Source organism: Nicotiana tomentosiformis, chromosome 4 (assembly GCF_000390325.3).
Source record: "Nicotiana tomentosiformis chromosome 4, ASM39032v3, whole genome shotgun sequence".
In the NCBI taxonomy this organism is placed as follows: domain Eukaryota; kingdom Viridiplantae; phylum Streptophyta; class Magnoliopsida; order Solanales; family Solanaceae; genus Nicotiana; species Nicotiana tomentosiformis.
Window position 1 is genome coordinate 119,775,285 of NC_090815.1, and position 10,598 is coordinate 119,785,882.

Below are 10,598 nucleotides of genomic sequence, written 5' to 3' on the forward strand. Positions count from 1 at the left end.
GAAATCAATATCCCTGTCGGGTGGCATACCCGGTAGGTCTGTAAAAAATACATCCAAAAAGTCTCGTACTACCAGTACTGAATCAATAGTAGGATTATCTGCATTAACATCTCTCACAAAGGCCAAATATGAAAAACACCCCTTCCCAACCATACGTTGGGCCTTCAAATAAGAAATTACCCTTCTCGGAACACAATCTAGAGAACCTCTCCATTCGACCTTCGGCAAACCCGGCATCGCCAACGTTACGGTGTTTACGTGACAGTCCAGAATAGCATGACATAGAGACAACCAATCTATACCCATGATTACATCGAAATCAACCATACTAAGCAATAAGAGATCAACTCTAGTCTCCAGTCCCCCAATAGTTACCACACATGACCGATACACACGGTCCATAATAATTGTATCGCCCACCGGCGTAGATACACAAACAGGTAAAACTAAGGACTCACAGGGCATATCCAGATAATGAGTAAAGTACAATGATACATACGGATAAGTAGAACTAGGGTCAAATAATATAGAAGCTTCCGAAGCAACGGCATTTGGCCTGGCAGGAAAGGCATAGAATCGGCCATGACCGCCACCTGATCGGCCTCCCCCTCTTCGGCGACCCCTAACTAGCTGAGCCCCACCCTGAGCTGGATGGGAGGGCGGTGTAACTGATGGTGCAGTCGACCGAGTAGCAATAGTTGGAAGGATTCCGACCACAAGTCGTGGTAAGAGAAAGACGCCTAAAGGGGAGAATGCTTTGGCCTTTGGGATTCATGCGCAGAACAGTTTCCTAGATGGCAAGAGGAGTACTAAAGTATTCGGAAGACATAGGTTAAGATAATGATAAGTGCATCAGTTAACATTCGAGGACGAATGTTCTAGGGGGGGGGGGATGATATTGCATCCCGCATTTTTGTACGTTAAAGTTTCGTCGTAAGTTAATCGACGTAAGTTCGGGAATAAGATTATTTTGAGATTGTAAGAATTATGCTATTTCAAACAAGTGATAAGTTATTTAGTGCACTAAATGAAGACTGACCTGGAATTACAATAGGCAAAAATAGTGCCTGAGCTGGTCCCGCCGGCTCAACTATATCTGGAATCTGCTCCTGAGCTGGAGCAACTAATGGTGCTACAGGTGCTGCTCCAACTGCTATACGAGCTACACCACAACCTCTACCTCGGCCTCGGCCTCTACCACGGCCCCGGCCTTTCGCGGCCCCAACTAGTGGCACTGGTGGCTGACCGTCCGATTCCGATAGTGCGTATCCTCATCATTTGTGAGAGAATAGAATAATAGAAATTTAGTTTCCGGAATCAACAAATTCGCACAACAGAATACAACTAAGTGAAATTTTTCCTAAGGCTTCGGCAGCTTCTCAAAGATACATACAGACGTCTTTGTACCGATCCGCAAGACTCTACTAAACCTGCTCATTACTCGTGAGACCTATGTAACCTAGGCTCTAATACCAACTTGTCACGACCCAAAATCCTAACATGTCGTGATGGCGCCTAACATGGTACTACGCAAGCCGATTTCTCACAAATATTCCCAACACTTTTAACAACAATAAATGTAAAGCAATTTTAATAGAAAAAGTTCTCATAACTGGGATAGAAAACCCAAAACATAATGCGGAATTCCCAACTATCAGGATGTCATAGAGTACAAGAGCATCTATACATCACAAGTCTGGAAAACACGGTCTATAATAGTCTGAGGCAAATACAGTAATCAAGAAGATAAGGAAGGAGAGACAAGGTCTGCGAAACACTGGCAACTATCTCGAAATCTCCAGATAATCAATTATGCGAAGAAAATCAACACCCACTGTGTCCGGGAACAATTGGATATGCACACGAAGTGCACGGTGTTGTATGAGTACAACCAACTCGGCAAGTAACAATACTAAATAAAGAACTAAAGGTAGTGACGAGCTTCACAACTGAGTCCAATTAATGTAATTCCAAACATAACAAGGTAGGCATGCTTCAAGATTAACATTTAATGCCGAAACAGTAATTTCGTGTCAAGTTCAACTAAAACATAAGATATTATCTCTCGGAAATTTTCAAAACAGTGGTATAAGACAGCTGAAGTGCAACAATAATGATATCAAAATGCATCCTCTTAGGACCACAGTCACACATCCATTCCATCCACTCAACACTCAGCACTCGCATTCAGTAGGTACCTGTGCTCACTGGGATGTGTACAGACTTCGGAGAGGCTCCTTCAACCCAAGCGCTATAATCTGTACGGACAACTCACATGCTATAGTATCAATATCTGGATCCGCACGGACAACTCACGTGCTATAATATCAATATCTGAATCAGCACGGACAACTCACGTGCTGCACGAAAAAATCACGTGCTATAGTATAATATTTGGATCTGCATGGACAACGCACGTGCTGCACAGACAACTCACATGCTACAGTATAATATATCACAATCAGGCCTTGGCCTCACTCAGTCATAAATCTCTCCAGTCTCTCGGGCTCTCAATAACCATGAAAATCAGCCCAAAAAACAATGATATGATACATCAATAATGAACAATAGAGACTGAGATAAAATAAACAAGTAAACTATGACTGAGTAAAAAATAATATTTTAGCAGATAATTCAACATGTACACGGCCTCTGTGGGTCCCTACTGTGCCAGCACATAATCTAAACATGATTTGGTGTTCAATTTCTCTAAAACATGGAGAATGTACAGATAGCAACAGATTATTCAACTACACAGTTCCATGGAATTTGACCAAGTCACAATTCCTACGGTGCACGCCCGTCACCTAGCATGTGCGTCACATCAAAACCGATCACCTAACACATAAATCTGGGGTTTCATACCCTCAGGATAAAATTTATAACTGTTACTTACCTCAAATCGTGTAATTCTTTATTCTGCTATGCCTTTTCCTCGCGAATCGGTCTCCAAACACTTCGAATCTAGTCGCAAATAATTCGATTCAGTCAATACAAACTATAGCAATTAATTCTATATGAAAATACTAATTTTCCAAAAAAATTCTAAATTGCACTCAAAAATTGCCCGTGGGGCCCACGTCTCGGAACCCGACAAAAGTTACAAAAAATGAATGCCCATTCAACGAGTCCAACCATATAAATTTCACCAAATTTCGACATCAACTCGACCCTCAAATATGCAAAATTAAACCAAGAGGATTTTTATAATTTTCCAACTTAAATCATCAACTAAATGTTAAAAACAACCATGAATTCGGGTAATTTGACTAATATTGAGTTAAAAATACTTACCTCGTAATTTTCCTTGAAACTCTCCCGAACATCGCCTCTTCCCGAGCTCTAATTCGTCAAAAAATGGACAATGGGACGAAGTCTCATTTTCAGAACTTAAAGGTTCTATCCAGGCTTTTCTACTTCGTGAACACGGAAGCCTCCTCGCGTTCGCGAAGCACAAAATTGTGCTGCCCCGATTTCCTTCTTCGCGAACGCGAGCCCGGTATCGCAAACGCGAAGACCAAATTTTCCTAGGCCGGCTTTCCCTTCCGCAAACGCGAGGACTCTATCGTAAACGCGTAGCTTTTCCGCTCGACCCTTCGCGAACGCGTGTCCTCGGTCGCGAACACGTAACTTTGCCCCTCGACCCTTCGCGAACGCGTGACCTCGATCGGGAATGCATAACTTTGCCCCTCGACCCTTCGCGAACGCATACCCTCGATCGCGAACACAAAGCACAAAATGGGCACTCCAAACATGATTTGGGGTTCAATTTCTCTAATACATGGAGAATGTACAGATAGCAACGGATTATTCAACTACACAGTTCCATGGAATTTGGCAAAGTCGCAATTCCTACGGTGCACGCCCATCACCTAGCATGTGCGTCACATCATAACCGATCACCTAACGCATAAATCTGGGGTTTCATACCCTCAGGATAAAATTTATAACTGTTACTTACCTCAAATCGTGTAATTCTTTATTCTTCTGTGCCTTTGCCTCGCGAATTGGTCTCCAAACCCTTCGAATCTAGTCGCAAATAATTTGATTCAGTCAATACAAATTATAGGAATTAATTCCATATGAAAATACTAATTTTTCAACAAAATTCTAAATTGCACTCAAAAATTGCCCATGAGGTCCACGTCTCGGAACCCGATAAAAGTTTAAAAAAATGAATGCCCATTCAACTACGAGTCCAACCATATAAATTTCACCAAATTTCGACATCAACTCGACTCTCAGATATTCAAATTAAACCAAGAGGATTTTTTATAATTCCAATTTAAATCATCAACTAAATGTTAAAAACAACCATGAATTCGGGTAATTTGACCAATATTGAGTTAAAAACACTCATCTCATTATTTTCCTTGAAACTCTCCCGAACAGCGACTCTTCCCGAGCTCCAATTCGTCAAAAAATGGAAAATGGGACGAAGTCTCATTTTCAGAACTTAAACTTTCTGTCCAGGCTTTTCTTCTTCGCGAACGCGGAAGCTTCCTCGCATTCGTGAAGCACAAAATTGTGCTGCCCTGATTTCCTCCTTCGCGAACGCGAGCCCGGTATCGTGAACGCGAAGACCAAATTTTCCCAGGCCAACTTTCCCTTCCGCAAATGCGAGGCCACTATCGTAAAGGCGTAGCTTTTCCCCTCGACCCTTCGCGAACGCGTGTCCTCGGTCGCGAACGCGTAACTTTGCCCCTCGACCCTTCGCAAACGCATGACCTCAATCACGAACGTGTAACTTTGCCCCTCAACCCTTCGCGAACGCATACCCTCAGTCGCGAATGCAAAGCACAAAATGGGCACTCCAAATTTCCTCATCGTGAACGCGATGAAGGAAACGAGATACATGCATCAGAAAACTCCAGCAGCAGTTTAAGTCCAAATTTCGATCCGTTAACAAGTCCGATTGACCTCAAACAAATACACCAACAAGTCCTAAAATATCATACGAACTTAGTCGAAACCTCAAATCACATCAAATAATGCTAAAATCACAAATCACACCCCAATTCAAACTTAACGAAAACTTACGAATTTCAACTTCTATATTCGATGCTGAAACCTATCAATTCAATTCCGATTGACCTCAAATTTTAGCCACAAGTAATAAATGACATAACAGAGCTATGAAAATTTTCAGAACTGGATTCCGACTCCGTTATCAAAAATTCAACTCCCCGAACAAACTTCCAAACTTAAATTTCTATTTTAGTTATTTCAAGCCTAATTTAGCTAAGGGCTGCCAAATAATTTTTCGGACATGCTCCTAAGTCCAAAATTATCATACAGAGCTAGTGGAATCATCAAAACTTTACTACGGGGCCGTTTATACATAGGTCGATATTCGGTCACTATTTTAACCTAAGCTTTAAACCTTGGAACTAAGTATTCCAATTCCTTCCAAAATCTCACTGGACCCGAACTAATCACCCCGACAAGTCATATAATAACTGTAAAGCATAAATTGAGAAATAAATGGGGGAACAAGGTTGTAATACTCAAAATGACCAGTCGGGTCGTTACATTATTAGAGCTTTGGCTACCATCAACCCTAGTTTTCAGTAAACTAGGGTTTACTGTAGCACTAGGGTTCATTATGCCTGCTGATTTCTCTTGAATGTTGCCTCTATTTTCCTTGTTTCTTGAGCTAATTTTTTCATATGTTTGATCTTTAATAATCTCCACTTCATCACTCCATAAAGACCTCCCGGAGACTTAATAATTTTCCCCATTCTTGCCAGAATTTTCATATGTTTGAGATGGAATCTCATAAAATGAATGGTTGATAGTGACATTGATTTGTTTCATATATTCTTTGCTCGTACCAAAATACCTATGCACCCAATCTAAAGGTGACTCCTTTTTATTACCCTCCTCAATCCCAGTATCAACAGGATTAGGAAGTTTCTCTTTAGCTGCAAATAGGATTTCATTCCCTTTTGGATTAGTACTCCTAGTAGGTGTAGGATTCAACATGTTCACCTTATTTGCTTTGGTTTTCTCATTATTTGTCACATTCAATATAACTTCCCTTTTTACCCATTTGTTCTCTTCAATTTCACTTTGCTCCACCATTGAAAGCTTTTTATCATTTTGCACAAGATTTTTAACATTCTCCAGTTGTTTCTTCTTGTTCTTATCAGTCGCATTACCATCTTCCTTGCCATCAGTAATCCTCAAAATAGATTGGTCAGCTTCCTCAACCTAAATACATCAAAGGAATTTTTAGTTGGTACTACCTCCTCATTGGTCTTGCCCTTCAACTTGTCATATTCCTTCCCCTTAGCATTATCAATGATATAACCTTGCTTGTTTCTTTGATACTTATTTTGCCTCCACTGCATCTATTCCTGCCTTGTAGAGTTATGAGGTGGCTTCCCAACCACCTTTCAACTTGATAAAACCTTAGTAGAATTAGCAGTATTTCGTACTACCTCCTTGCCTCTGCCTTGATCCTCAACATCATCCTCAAATATTTTGTGTAGCTCTGGATGAATGACCCAACATTCATGCTCGTCATTGCCTTGCTTCTTGCAACTTATGCAATATTTGGGCACATATTCATACTTTATTTTAATCCACTTCAATTCCTCTAGGCCAGATTCATCTCCCTCCTCAATAATCTTAGTTCCTTGAGGAACATTAGCGAGTAAATTCACCTCTACTTTAACCTTAGCACAACTTGGCCTTGTACAATTTTGAGTTGCCATATCTACATATAATGGTATACTAACTACCCTAGCTAAATAAAATATGAACTCCTTACCAATAAAGTTAGGAGGCAAGTCCAGGAATGATATCCAATCTATAGCAATTGGAGCCTCTTCTTCAGGCTTCCACCATGGACTCCATTTTGTGCACCTCATCTGCCACATATCACCATGAGCCTCCAAATAGAATGTTAGCTTCAATAAGAGATGAATATAATCCCCATCTATGATAACTTAATAAGCACATGAGAATATTCAATTAATCCAATCGAGTAGGGGCATTTTAATTCATATTGAATAGGAATAATTTTGCGTAATTCCTGAATAACAGGCTTTCCATATGAAAATTTGCCAAGAACTGCAAGTTGTAATCCTTATTAAGCAATGGATTGCCTCACTTCTGTCTTCTTCCAGCATACAATGGTTTCACCATGGAGATATTGTACCGGTTTTAGGGTTATGTGGGCATAAAGTTTGCATGGCAGCATTTAATGCATTAGGTTTTACGTTGGTAAAACGTAGTTTTGGATTGTGTTAGGGCTTGTGGATGTTTTGGGAGGTTTTAAGGATATAGGAGATAACTGGCCAACCTCCATTAGAGGATGGCCAGTGGCCGGCATGGCTATGCGAGAAGCTACGCAGTGATTCACCTCAGAATCACCAGAAAATCACCAGAGTTTCTCTCTCTAGGCGCGCGGTGGGTTCGGGTTTTATTTAGCAAATTATATTACTAAGCAGGCTGCCTACTAGCTATTTTATTAATAATAAAAAAGAAAAAACCACAAAGGAAGAGTACAACTAAGGAGGCAAAAGCTACAAGAGTGTTGCCTCTATTGCCTTGGCTATATAATCATCCCTATGCGCCTCCATCGCATCATGATGGCAGCCTCATGACGGTTGCCGGCAAAGTCTCACGAGGGTGAATGTTCTCATAACCATTTGGATACTTCCCAAAGGCATAGGACATATAGAAAATACTTATAGACCTAGACCTTACCTTACAATTCTTATTGAGGCATGAACAACCTCATCTACTAGCAAGCAAGTAAGAAATAAGATCTAGAAAGTAATAGATACTCTATAATAATCACATATGTCATGCCCCAAACTCGGGGAGCACGACCGGCGCTCAACCGAGATAACTTGGCCGAGCAAGCCTGCTAGATTGCCTTCTACCCAAACTCACCCATGAATAAAGAGAATGTATATTTAATTAATTAGAAAATGAGAAGGTCATGTGAACAATATCAACTCATTACCATTAGTTACTTACCATAGTCTGAAGTGGATCAAGTGATTCAACTACAATATTACTAATTTAACTTTCCCAGCAAGAATACACAACCCACACTATGTCTACGTAGCATCTAACAAATACAAAAGAGTACTATGATAATATCGGCAATAAGGTCCCGACTATACCTCAAACACAATACACGAGGACAAAAGATAGACGGCCCTGAAATGATGTGGGGCTCACCAGATCTGCTTGGAAGAGGCTGCACTGCTATCACTCATCAAAGCCTCCTGCTGTGGAATCACCTGCATCCATTAAAGATGAAGCGCCCCCGGCCAAAGGGACGTTAGTACATGCCGAATAGTACTAGTATGAAAACCAAATACCCCATTCAAGGATTGGAAGTACAACATGAATGTGACGAATCACGGAAGCAATAAAAGAGCTTAAACTGCCGTTAAAATCGTAATAAATTCATTTAAAGCTTGTAATAACTTTTATAAATTTCAAGTTGGTCTATAATAACCTCTACCACAATACAACAGTCTCTATACAAAGCGGCCCTGCTGCCTCATCCCAATGGGTGCGGTGGAGGTGTAATCACAATGCCACAATTTTTATAAAAAGCGGCCATGCTGCCTCACCCCAATGTATGCGGGTGGAGGTGTAATCACAATGCTACAGATTCTACACAAAGCGGCTCTGCCGCCTCATACCAATGTGTGCGAGTGGAGGTGTAATCACAACACTATAATTTCTACACAAAGCGGCCATGCCGCCTCATCCCAGTGTATGCGGGTGGAGGTGTAATCACAATGCCACAATCTTTACACAAAGCGGTCCTACCGCCTCACCTCAATATGTGCGGGTGGAGGTGTAATCAAAATACTACAATCTCTACACAAAGTGGTCCTACCCCTCCCCCACCCCAATGTGTGCGGGTGAAGGTATAATTACAATACCACATTTCAGATTCTGAAAAAGATATTAGTTAGTACAAAAGATTTCCTTTCAAATCAACTCTTTGTCACATTTGGCCTTAACAAATTTTTGTTATATCATCATATGAGATATAAGAATCTGATCACATTGATTTCGTACAAAACTTTCTTTCCAAAAGGGGTATAATATAATTAAGTAAAAATAGAGAGTCAATAACACATAAGGGTTCTAACACGTTATGCAATTTGGGAATGTATTTACTAGCATGAATATCCCACCTCAATAATGTTTCAAGTTCGAACTACACACGATGATGTCTTGTAAGAATACGAGAATTCTGATACTAGAAGAAGAGTTTAACCTTCATACCTAAAATTTGTCCCTTAATAATACTGCGCTGGTCCAGCACACTAAACAACTTCGATCTATAACAATGCAACACAATTGTACCAATATTAGCAAGATTTCTATTTATGTCATTTAGGCTTTTTATCAAACATCTAATGCTCATATGTTTCTACAACCTTCTTCAATGGAAATTTTTCGCCTAACAACCACCTTACACAACAATGATTCACCTTATAATTGTTTCAAGGCCATCCACATTTTCTATTAGCACATGCATGCCCAACAATTCACTCCCAAACCACCAAACTCATTAATTAAACCATTTTATAATCTCTACAAAGCCAACACAACCTAGGTTAGGCACTTATGGCTTCCAATTACCTTCCCATAAGTCATAACACATATTTCATACATAAATAATCACCATAGATGTAATACTCCACATTAAATAAGGGTACTTATGTAACTAGCTTTAAAAAGAAAATAAAAAGTGGGCCTTAGCCCACAAAAACGTTGATAGCATCAGACAATGAAAAATAAATAAAATAAAAGGGATTAGGGTCCTTAATCTTTAAGGAGTGAAATTATTGAATCAAAAATTAAAAAAACTTCAATAGAGCTTTAGAGCTTCTGCGAAACAGAGAAAGCAACCACGAGTTTTATGCAATAGGATTTTTTCTTTTATCAAACAAGCATTCGAGGCATACTCAAACAATTGAAATAGAGAAGTAAGAAGCTCTTATTGTGTCAGATATCTTTCGGCTAAGGAGGGTAAGTTCTCAATAATGTTCTTGCTCTTGTTCTCTGATTTATGAACATCGAATTCTGTACTGAAAGATTAAATAGCTATGAGAATTATTATAGAAAATTAATGTCTTTTTCTAGTTTTGGCTCATTGCCTAGAGTAGAAAAGAATCATATGTAAAGAAAAAAAGACAGTTTAGTACTATTTTTTTACTCAATGGGTATATATATTAATCATTATCAGATTCGAGATAAATTACTATATTAAGATTTAATTTGGTATATCATTGTAATGGAAAGAAACAGGAAACTTAAGGCATTTGTTTTATGTAACACAATCATGGATTTCCTATGAAGATTGCAAAAGAATATACCAAGAACTCTAATGTACATGTTAGCAATACTTGTAAATACTACATGAGAAAAAGATTCAAATAAAAATATAAGAAAAAATAGAGAACTATAGTTTCTATTCATTTAAGTACTAATAAATTGCTTAGCAGAGAATCAATGGTCATATTTAAGAGGAATGAAATTAGGGAATTTAATTAAAGGTGACAAGGATGAACCAATTATTTTGGTACCTCACGAAGTTAATATATTGATTG